Genomic DNA, 12,744 nt, shown 5'->3' with positions numbered 1-12,744 from the left:
GTTAGTGTGGAGGGGACAGGATTTGAGCCCCTGACCTTGGGCAAGATGCTTTGACTCTATAAACCTCAGTATCCCCATATGTATCAATGACAGTCATCTCTCTTCAGGGGTAAGGTGGTGCTACTGTGGAAGGCTGGGCCACAGAAAATGCTCAATGCTTAATAGGTATTACTTGTTTTTTCCCCTGTGTTTTCATATAATCTTGCTAGATTGAAGAAACCCACGTGGCTGGCAACAGAAAATAAAAATAGCTTCTTCCCATGTCCAGTCACACCCACATATCCTCAGGACACCAGGGTCCTGACAAGAGCACTACTGTGTTCTGGCAGCCAGTGCCCCTTAGGAATCATCAGTATGTTCTCAGAGAACTGGGAAACTTTGGGCAGCATTTCAACCTAGCTCAGTGAGGGAAGAGGGCAAAGGTGAGACTGGGGTCAGATGTAATCCACCTGCTCCCTTGGCAGCTGTCCTCAGGCTTTCCCCCACTTTTTCTTTCCTGTTCAGACTTGTGAAGGGTGGTGCTCAGAACCTAATACTGAGCTAGCTCACCACAGATGCTCTGTAAACAGGTACCAACTTCCACTCCCAAACCTCAAGCTCCAGTGACCTGCTTTCCACACTCCTGCCTGAGTTATTTATTTATTATTTATCATTGCTGGAACACTGCCAAAACACCAAGAAGTCTGCATGAAATAATTCCTGGACAGCCAGCACTGTGCTGAATGTACTCCCTGTCCACACTCCCTCCATGGCTTTCAAATATATGACCTCATTTAATCACCACCACATGCTCCCAGGCTCCTCCTGGCCTACTCCCAGCCCTCCTCCCACACAATGCTAGCTTCTCACCTCTAGCGTGCTCACTTCACCCCATAAACTTTGCTAATTCTTACCACATGCAGCCAAGTGCCCTTGTCCTGGACCATCCCCATTCCAGAACTGCCCCATCCCTGTGGACTACCCAAGCCCAGCGCTGAAATCGTTTCCCTGGAAGACCCTAATCACAGACTCGACTACCATATGGCCTCTACTGCCGGCTTCCAGGTCAAATATGGCCTTGGACTCTTCTCCAATACCATGACCAGTCCTCCAGTGGGGCAGTGGGGTTGTTCTGGATGTGCCTCTTGTTGTTAGGAATGAAAAAAAAAATAAAAATAAAAATAAACGTTTGCATTAGTTTCTCATTTACAGTTACAGCAACTTGGCCGCGTCTCTACCCAAGCACAGAGGCTGCGGGTGAGAGGAGGGCATTTCCCCGGGTACATGGAGGAGTGAACCAGCCTGCCCTGAGTCCAGTACCCACGGTATTCACTCGCCCCGCCTTACCTGCGCAGGTCCATCTGGCCCACAGCACCTGTGCGCCCTGTTTGCCTGAGCCATTCCTGAAACCCCGCCAGAAGCCTGTGCTGAGACAGAGTTGGCTGCAGTGTCTGCTCCAGGTCCCAAGGGTGGAAGCCTGCGAGGGAAGCTGCCAGATCCAGAGCGAAATTGCAGGTGGGCTGGTGCAGAGAGTTTGAAAACAGGTGAGCTGCAGGGGGCTTGTTCAGGCGCGGAGATCCCTCAATGGGTCATCACGGCAGGCTCAGGTGGCGCGTGTGAAGGGAGAGTGCATGGGGAGTGGTGGCCGTGGCCCAGGAGAGAGGCAAATGGAAGGCGTGGCTCTTTCTTTTCAGCGCTGGACCAGGCAAGTGGCTGGGGTGGCATGCTGAGCATTTGTCCTGACTTCTCTGTGCCGCTCTGGGGCCCTGGACGCTGCCCCTCAGTTCTGCACCTGCCAGGCCACGTGAGTTCTCCAAGGGCATCCCTGCCCAATCTGGCGCCAAGTGCTCTGCCCTAGGTAGTCTGCGGCAGAGCAGCGCACCCCTAACTAGCGGGCTGGGAATACCGTGGGGAACCCTCCTGGCCACGACCAGGCGCCAAACCCCTGGGCCCTGTGAGTCGCCCGAGACCCTTGGACCCGGTGCAAGATGGTAGACCGCAAAATTCCGCCGGGTGGTGGTAGACTGTGGGCGCTGCTGGTGCTCCAGCTGCTGTTGTTCCCGGCGCCCACAGTAGGTAGGTGGGTGCTGGAGATGGGGACCACCAGGGGCGCGGGCCTGTTTGTGGGTCTGGCTCGGAGGAGTGGGGTGGGAGTCACAGGCGGGGAGACCGCCTGGGTGGCCTGGGTGGGCGCAAGCCCGGTGGACTCTTCTGGTTGCATCCTGGGGTGGACTTCCGCTGTGGATGCCCACCTGCAGGCACAGTATCGGGAACTTGGCGAGCATGAGCTTCTGGGTCCCGGCATTTCCTAGGAGCATGGGTCAGGATGGCGCATCACTAGGCCTGGAGGCATGGGTGGGTGACAGCCGTGTGCGTTTAATCCGCGAGAGAGTGGAGAAGGAAACTGAGCTAGTGAGAGTGCACTATGTTTGCTGCTTCAGCGAAGTCACTGAAACCTTTAAAGCTGTGATCCCGCCTTCCGCTCCTTAAAAGAATGTCCCAGTACCATCTCATTACTTTGAGTAAAGTTGGGTTGATTAGTGTCTGAGTCTTTACAGAGCAAACTGGTCAACGATGAGACACATCCCCTGGACTTCAAATGTCAAGTGCCAGTCAGCCGACCCACCCTTTCGGTCCTGTCCTCCATGTCCCCTGAGGCCTGGTTTCCCACCCCAAGTGGGTTTTGAACAATCCCGAAGCAATACTTTCAGTGTCCACAGCTTTGTCACTCCACTGTTTCTCCCTATGTTGACTTCTGTTTAGACTACAGAGGTGATCTCTAAAATAGGAAAGGAGGATCTGTTGATTTCAAATGACCTTTTGAAAATGAAGATGCAATCTCTTGTGCAAGAGCTTTCCCGTTAAAACAATTTCCCACCTAAACCTTGATGAAGCCTGCTAGCATCTGTCACAGAAGACCCTTCTTTGGTGGCATCTTTAAAACACATTAGTGAACTTCTTTTGCTGTTAGCTGGTTTAGAAAAGCTAACTGTAGTATTTATTACCTGTATCCTGAAATACTGCCACACTCTGGGTTTGATGGAAGTTGCCAGCATTGACTATGTCCTGTGTCAGATGAAGATGATGTAGGTGAGTCAGTTATTTCAATATGATAACATTTTAAAGGTCTGAACTGAGATATGATCACATAGCTTGATGACATAACTTTAAAATTAATGCTTATCTAGTATTTTCTGAGTCTTTGGCTCCCTCAGGCCTTCATAAGCACCTCCTTTCATGTTTTACCGCATGAAAACAAATTGCTGTATTTCTGGTTAACTCTTCCATTACTTATAAAAAATTTTATTTCACTTATCTGTAATTTAGTGTTCTAGTCACTGAGAAAATAATTGAGTCATTTTGTACAATGGAATCTGTGGATTGAATAATTTACAATTATTCTTGGATTCGCCATAGCTAAAGAACATATTTTTGCTCATATTTTCCTGTATCATTACGAGTTCCATTAAAAGAGTAAGGCTTAAATATTTTCAAGTAAAAATTATTGTTTTCCTCTTAAACTTTTGAAGGAATACATGGTTTCAAATTCATTAATGTACAGAAAATAAATTTGCATTTATTTTGCATATGAACAATCTGTACTGTGAAGTATTATTGAAATGTGTAATTTTTTTTAGCCCTCTAATTAGATTGACAGTGTCTGTCAGAGTGAGCACTTGCAGAGAAGTGTTTTCTGTGTTCCTGACAATTTTATTTTATAGCTTCTATTAAGCCCATTTCCTGTGTGCTGGGGCCAAAAAAACATACAAAATGAGCACGTGATCATGTTGCCAAGATGACAGTGGATGCAATAGAGTTGATCTGCCTTCGGCTATGGGCTGGAATCCAAGCCAGTGGACAGAAGTCAAGATTAAAGAGTATGTTTCAATGAGGTCTTTTAGGAGAGAGGATGCCCCATTCTTGTCGCTGTTGACCTTAAAAGAAACAAGACTCCAACACAACATAGAGGTCTGATGAGGGTATCCAGGCATCTTCTTGCAATTGACCTCAATGGAGTTGAGTAGTTGGATGACCAACTAGGTAGGAAGCACTGGGGAGGAAGGAAGGGAAAGAGGGAAAATAAGAAGGACTCTAAGACACCCACAAAACTTCTCATTCCATTTGATCCTTAGAGAATACTCTGTCCTGGGACTTCTCCCAAGGGGCAGATCTAAGCAGAGTCTTCCCCAGATGATGGGGTTCAATGAAACATCGGTGCTCATAGAAAACCTCAGCACAGCCTTAGTAATGCAGAGTAGTGGTTGCTAGTTGAAATTCCAACTCCTTCACTTGCTAGCAGTGGGATATGAGACTTAATTCCCAAATTAAAAGGGGCCAAAGGACCACTTTTGTTGGCAGGTGAGGAAGGAAGCCAGGCTGTTTTGAGAAGTCCCATCATCACTAACATTTGGCTCAGCCTCTATTAAGGCTGATCTTGGGTAAGACCCAGAGGCAGGCCAAATTTGCTTACGGTAAACTACTTCTCTCTGGCAACCACCATCCCAGGCCCACCCAGGATCTATGAACCTGGAAACTCCCAGGGTAGGGGCATTAGTACAACCTCCCACCACCAATCAGTCAACAGGTTTTCAGTGAATTCACCTCAAGCAAAGACCAGCTCAGCCTCAGATATCCATAGCTTAGAACAGGCAAGGAGAAACCAGCAAGAGAACCAGAGCAGAAAAGGCAGACCTGAAATTTATAATTAACTTGAAGAAAACAATATTTACTGAGAATTATGTGGATCTGCAACCAGTTTTGTTCCCCAAAAATATTTTTATGAACCATCTAGATAGTACTTCTTGTGATTATTGTTTATACCTTTTCATTTTCCATGCTTGTTTTCCCAGGCTTCTAAGGAAAACTTGGATAATTTTAGCATGATAAGCACCTTGTATATCATTTCAGTGTAGTTTAGTCATTTAAAGTTTTATTGATTCAATTAAGGTAATTTTATTTTGAGACAACTGTAGATTTACATGTAGTTGTGTTCAAAAAGAGGCATCCTCTGGCCACTTTATATAGAGCCCCCCTGGGGGTCACATTGTGACATTAAAGATGATATAGCTCAAGCATAGACCATTTCCATCACAAGGATCCCTCATGCTGACCTCTGAGTCACAACTATTTTCTCCTGTTGCCCTCCCCACTACTCATGGCCACAATTAATCCTTTTCCATTTTTCTGAATTTATCATTTTAAGACTATTTTACAAATAGAAATATACTGTGGAACCTTTACTGATTTAAAACAAATCAATGTAACTCTTTGGTGGTTCAGTCAGTTTTTTGTGTATATCAATAGTTCAATTCTTGTTACTGTTGAGTAGTATTCCATGGAGATTTTTTACCATAGTTTTTTGAACTGTTCATTCATTAAGAGCATGTAAGTTGTTTCCACATTTTGGCTATTACAGATAAAGCTGTTATTAACATTTTTGTACAGGTTTTTTTTGTTGTTGTTGTTATAATAATGGAGCTGATATTTCTTCCCTATTAGGGTTTTTTAGGGTTTTTGCAGTTTCTTCTATGTTCACAGGAATTGATTTTTCCTTTTCATGAATAGCTGCACATTTGATTAATTTTGGGGGGATATAAGTGTAGTAATAATAGGCACCTTTGCAGGCGAAAACATAAAAAAAATAATTCTCAATTAAAATAGGCATGATTTGTTGTTCTTAATGCTCTTGATTTAACTTGGGAACCAGGAGGCCAAGGTATCCTTTCATTACAAAATTTTGTTTTTTGCAATTATGTCATTTTATTAGGTAGTACATACTACTTCTGAAAATTACTCAAGTAGATGAAATTCTTATCAAACCAAAGTAGTATTGAAAATTTGTGCTTTTCTTATCCTCAGTCCCATAGTTCCCTCTGCTTGAGTCTATCACTGTTCCTGTTTGAAAAACATTCATTCAGTGATATTTCATACATGTATCTTTCTCCCCAGTTCTTTGGCTCTATGTGTAGGGTAGCTACTACTTTGGAGGCCTGGCCTCCATTTGTCTTTTTCCACTTAATGCATCTGAGAGATTAGTTCCCAAGTAGGCATATATGGACATACACTGTTAAAACCTGCATAAATAAAAGATAACCTTTAAAGCCATTTGTTATAGTCCACTGGCACTATAGGATGAGAGTATAATGAATTTTAGAGCTGGATTCAAATTCTGGCTCTGCTGTTTATGGTTTTTGTGAACTTGGCCAACCTCTGTAACTTGTCTGTTTCAGGTGCCTATTTGTAAAATGAATTTAATCTTTCCACAAGATTTTGTAAAGATTAGAAGAGATGATGGATGTAAAACACTTACCACAGTGTCTTATTTCATAACACAGCTATTATGTGCTTGTTATCTTCTCAGATCAAATGAACCCCTTATGTTTTTCCTTCTTCAATGAAAATAAAGTACATAGAAGGTATTTTTGTCTTTTACTTGTATTTGACCTTTTTACCTTACATTAGCTGTCCTTTATTTAAATTCCAATGATTATATTTCTCTCTTTGGCCCCTACTTTTTCCCCAACAAAAGTTATATTTATTATCTATTTTGAAGTTTCTTGGATTATTGTAGACTTTACTGACCTCTCATATCCATCCTGCTATGAATTAATTAGGTGCTTGTGATCTGTAACTTCTATGAAAATATGATAGAAAATTTTTTTGGTGCAATACTCCAGATTAAATAAATTTTGGCCACCAAATCCACTAAAACCACTGGACAAGATGATGTTCATTTTTATTGGGATTTCAGTAGAGACAAAACTGAGGTTATGGATACAGATTTATTTGGTTGAGGGGGTAAGTGTGAGCTAAGATGCCAAACTAAGTGCTTTGCCTGTCTGGGGATGGCTCCAGGAGGATGGTTTCTGGGAGCTAGTCACAGAGTTTTGGGGACAGGAGTGGTGAATACAATGCATGGTTCAGTTAACATTAGGATGATGACTGTCACTGGAGCTTCACAGGAAATTTCCTGCACGGTTGTGATTTATATATTTCTATATATGTGTGCTATGAAAAACAAAAAATGTGGTGTTAGTTGAAGAGCAGACCCCCTGGACTACTGCTATTTTCTGTTTTGCCTCAGAATTCAAACTATCTATGTATGATTAGCTCCGTGCTTCTTCCCAGGGTAGGGAATGGTTTTACTTGAAGGGGGATGAGTCTGCCAGGTCATCATGTTTGTTGAAGTCAGGATTGGTTCTTTAGAATGGTGAGGCCTGTGAAGCACTGAGTTTGTGCGAGATCTTCAGGGTGACTCATCCACATCATTTTTGTGTGTGTGTGTTTAGCCCAGGTAATTTAATTAGTCAGAGTTGGTTTTATATTCTTAAGAGTAAGTTCTCTGGCTTTTTGATCTGACCAATTTTCATTCATCTGATAATATAAATGGACCGTTTTTTAATCTTATTGTTGTACTTTTGGTTTTATATATGCTTTGGTGATGAGGAAGGATCTGCCAACCACTCTCAAGGAATCTGGTAGTCTGTTTGTTTCTGGTTTGTTTATTGCCCAATTTGGCTGCCTTTTCTGCCATATGGTGGCAGTGAAGAAAATAGAACACAGCACTTGAAATAGTTAAATGCTCTACTTGAGAATTTCACTTTTGTACTGATTTTTCTTTATATTTAATTGTGTTTCATTTGCCCAAATACAACTTATTCTTAGCAATCCTTTTGTTTTTCTTTTTAACATTTTGACTCTTACTTTTGTAAAACCTTGAGCACTTAAAGAAATGACAGGTAGACATATACTAGGGCTTTCAGAGAGAGAGAGAGAAGAAAATAAATTTCACTTTGCTTATTGGAATTGCTCAGAAGTGTTGGAGGGTATGGTGTTGCAGAATCACAATTCTCTGCTCTTTGAAATAGTTCTGCCTTATTTACTCCACCTAATCCACTCCAGTTCTTTATTGGGGATTCAATTAGCTCCAGATGTCCTTCATGCACATGCTGTTGCCCTACCTTCTCTGCATCTGAGCTGGAGGAGCGGGGCAGTCTTCAGACCTAATTCCAGTTTCCAAACATCTTTCCTTCCTCAAGCTTATGACTTCCTCATATTTTTGCTTATCGCTTTCTCTTAAGTTCTTATTTTATACATACCTTCAATTCTATGGAGAAATCCATAAGTAAAATAATAGTATGCATTTTTACATTATATAGAGTAAGAACTCATGTCACTATAAATTGCTGATCTTAATTCCAGTTTAAGCATTTAAAAGTTAGAGTTCCTTCTTTAAAATACTGTCCTTATTAAATATTTCTCCCATTTTCATTCATCTGTGAAAACTTAAAGATGGAGAAGGTATTTTGTCTAATTTTTGATCCTTACAAAAATGTCATTAGAATAAACTAAATCCATCTCTGCATTTGTAGATAGCAGTCAAAGATCTTATGTTTTAATTGAATGTTCTGTTTAACACTAATTATTTCCATTGCAGAATAAGTCATACTTGAGATATAGGATGTGTTCAACTCATCATTTTTAAAACAGGAAATAAGACGTGTCATATATCCTTTACTACAGAGAATGAGAGCAAATTTTATACATACCATTAAGCTTGCCCAAAAAAATGTTGAATGATTTTTTGTTCATAAAAATAGTACACATATACTTTCAAAAATGTTCGCTGATGACCATGCAATATTAATATAAATCAGGTTCTTGAAAAAAAATTGAATGCTTGCCTGTAGACTCTGATGGAGTAAATCATTAAGTTCTTGAAGTTTGTGTTTTTTTCTGAAATTTAACTTTTGATAATGTAACATAGGATGTATGCAATATCTCAGTGTCCTAAAATTTTAAGTTGTTTCATATCTTATTAGCTGAAGTTTCTTGAAATAAAAAATATTATGAGTGTATTAATCGTACAAGAAAAGACAATCTTTTTCAAACTAAAAATTCATTTAAAAAATCTAGAAAAAGTTGATGCTACTGGAACTTTTGAAAGACTATATAGAAGCCTTAAAATCAATGCATAAATGAGTTAGAAAGTTCTCTTTGATTTTCCTTGGTCAGTTTAATTTGAGTTGATTTATTCAGAGCACATAAGGTTTCTTAGAGCACAGTTCTAGCGGCAGATTTCTGGGTGGCTGGCCTGTAAGCAGTGATATTTGGCCTGTTGCTTTGGCCATGGAGGCTGAACCAAGAATGTCAAACAAATGTGAATGTATCATTACCTGTCTTCCTGTTCTAAGACCAACTCAAGGCATTATTTCAATAGGTTGGTAGTGGATCAGATAATAATTATTTTCATGAATGACAAGTCATACTTTTTTTTTTTTGACAAAGACATTGAAAGGCACTATAACCTTATGGTACATGAAGTTATGTTCCAAAGAAACATTCTTCATGTTGTGACACAATAACTTCTTTTAAACCTGAAGCTTTAATGAAATTAAGGAAGCTTTATTTTTTGACTTCTTTGTAGAAAAACTCATGGAAATCACAGGTCAACCTGTAGCAGAATGTGCACACACAGGTCTTGCATATACCTTTGACTCTCCAGCCTTTTTGCTCCTCCCACCTCATGCAATTATTTTTACTAGTTTCTTTCTCTTTGAAAATATTTTGAGGTGCAATTTTAAATTAAACAGTTCAGTAGCATCTGATGCATTCATGATATGCATTATCAACCTGTCCAGCTCCAGAATATTTTTCACCCCTTCAAGGAAATCCCTATATCCTTATTCTCCCTTCCCCAACTGCTGACAACCACCAACCTGCAGTGTATTTCTATGGATTTACCTATTCTGAACATTTAACATAAATAAAATGATAAGACCTTTTGTGACTGTCTCTTTTCACTTGGCATAATGTTTTGAAGTTTTGTTATTGTTATGGCATGTTTGGCTCTGCACAAGTGTTAAGGGGACTGTTGTAAACTACCTGGCAGCTCGCGAGTTCACTCCTCCACACACTGGGCCTTGCCAAAAACTTACAGTTCTATTAGTCAGTTGTTTAAAGCAATGTCTGTTCAACCATTGCATGAGTGCCAAACTGACTGCTTAGGAACTTTAGAGACTAAAGGTCCACAGCATTCATATTAAATTAATTTGTCCATGAACATAATTCAAAAATAGGACCAACATAAAAACAAATCCTAGGTAAGCTGGCCTACACCAGTGAAGAAAAAGGAGTGACTAAAAACTATACCCAAGAAAGTCCATGTAGTAGTCTTCCTAAACAAAAACATTAAATTGGATATTATATTTTAAAACAAAAAAACAATTTCTAAAGAATTAAGGGAAACAAAGAGAGTCACATCTTGATAACACAGAATATTATTTAAAAGACCCAAGACAGATGTTGCTTTTGGAACTTGTATGTAAGCACTTAGTAGAGGTTTTAAGCATGTGATGCCAAGTGGATGATACTCTCAGGATTGCCTGCCTGACAATCCCTCTGCTTAGCCACCCACCTCCAGAGCTGGGACACTTAGGCCCACTGCCAGCTCTACAGAAAACAACTGATTCTGCTTACAGCAAGTAGAATAGTTTTACTATTTGTAGATTGTGGAAAAAAAAAACTTGTAGATACCCAGGGTAAGAAGTTATTTTTCCAAGTGAAGACATGATAAAAATGAAAATATCCCAGTAATATTTGCAATTTACTGGGTTGCTTCCCTAGACCCCAGCATCACAGTCAATCAGGATGAACTCATTCTACAAAGCAGGTGAAGAAGTTTTGTTTTATGTTGAACAGAACATAAAATATATTCTGGTCACCATGCCTACATTTCAACAGACATTGATAACTTGAGCTGCTCCACAAGTACTTCCCCATGATGCTTTGTAGCAGTCATGCAGGCAGAATTATATGCTATCTTATGTTCTCTGCAGTTGAATTTTGTTTCATTGGGTGTATACATAGGCATTTCAACGCATCAATTAAACAAATGAAGTAGATATACTGCCAAGATTAATTAGTATTTGCCTCTCAGTCTCTCTGAATTCTTCCCAAGGACAAATCAGAGAAACATGTTACCAATCAGAAAAAGAATAATTATTTGTACTGAACAAAAAGGGACTATGTGAATAGAAATAATTAAGATGGAGAGGTGACTGATGCAAATGCTGTAAATGTAAATTGTATACAGTAAAAATTTATTGTATAAAGTCTTCCTGTGTCTGCCTTTGGAATTTTGAAAAGTTCTACCTAATTCTGTCTAAATTCCAAATAATACAGCAGTTATTCACTATAGGGTGCAAAAACATATTCCTATCAAGTATGCATATTTCTAAAATACCTTTGCTTTCATTTGTTCATAGCAATTTGAAAGCTGGCAGGTTTCTCATCCCCTACTGTTAAAACAAACCAATAGTTGGAGCTGAACAGTTTACTATTTCACCTACTTCTAAAACCCAGAAAACTAATTGGAGTTTTGTAGTTATTTCTAACAAATAACCCTTTCTTCACTGCTCCATCTTAAAAATAGAATTACCAGGAGCTTTTACTCCATGGGGATTTTCTCCTGTTTCTTCCAAAATCTATATGCCTCATTCATTCCAATCATCTGACCATGTCAAGTTAGAATTTCTTTGTATTCCTGGAGTTTCTATCATTATCACATAGAAGACATGAGAGAATGACTAAATGATAAAAAAAAAAATCACCCACTTAAAACATGTAGTAGAGATGCCAGTTGAGGTGGTCCTCAACCACCAGGCAGATTAAAACACTTCAGTGTTTAGCTCCAAAGCAACAATACTACAACTTAAACAAATAGAAGAAGCATCTATCTGAAAATTAGTCAGAAGTTCTCTACTGACTTCCTTGAATTTCATCACTATGGCAGGGTGGTGGTGTCAGTGGTCATGACATGACTGTTTAGCCACATCTTCAGTAGTGCCTTCGCATGTGGGCTCCGTGGTTGGCCATGTAACTTGCTTTGGGGGTTCTGTAGCAAACTTGATAAAAACTTTAGCTTGCAAAAGCACTTGTGCATGGCATGGGGTTGTAACTCAGTGGGAGAGTGCTTGCCTAGCATGTGTGAGGCACTAGGTTCAATTCTCAGCACCACATATAAATAAATAAAATAAAATTTCATCAACAAATATATGTGTGTGTACATGAAAACACATACACATATTTCATCAAAAAAAGCACTTGTTCACTTTTGTAATATCTCCTAGAAAACATGCCCATGTAAGCCTTGCAGGTAGATAAGAGAGATGTAGAAGAGAAATGAGTGCCCCATCTGAGACCAGTACTTGATGGCTAAAGGGACCTGATGTCTAAGGTACCAGGGTTTGGTAGGAGCAACTGCCAGCAAACCTGGGTACATGTCCATTCCCTTCATTCAGTCTAAGCCTCTTCCAATTGACTACCTCTGAGTTTGTTTGACATAAACAATTTCTGGGAAGAAATGTGCAATTTAAATTAGTATGTGAGGAAAATTGATTGAAGGTCTGCAACCCTAGGAAAAACTCACATGTCATTGGCTTCCCTCCCAGAGGAAAAAAGGCCCATTTGTCACCACTTCTCTGTCTGTTTCCAGTATTCTTAATCATTAAATGAGCTCTTCTCACTGGCCACATTCCTCTCTTCCTCCCTAGAATCTTCTCATTAAGTTCTTTATTACTCTCCTGTCATTTAACAATATTCTCTTACAGATGGTCCCACAAGATTTGGTGTCTTGGCAAAAGCCCACCCTGTTCACTGGCTTTATACCAGAGCTCCTACCATTGATAGAGCTAGAAAAAACAGCCTGGTGCCTCAGCTGCCAGATTATTCACACCACAGGTGAGTATGGACACTACATTACTT

Source organism: Sciurus vulgaris (assembly GCF_902686455.1).
Source record: "Sciurus vulgaris genome assembly, chromosome: 17".
Classification (NCBI taxonomy): Eukaryota; Metazoa; Chordata; class Mammalia; order Rodentia; family Sciuridae; genus Sciurus; species Sciurus vulgaris.
Note: the sequence above shows the minus strand (reverse complement) of the source record.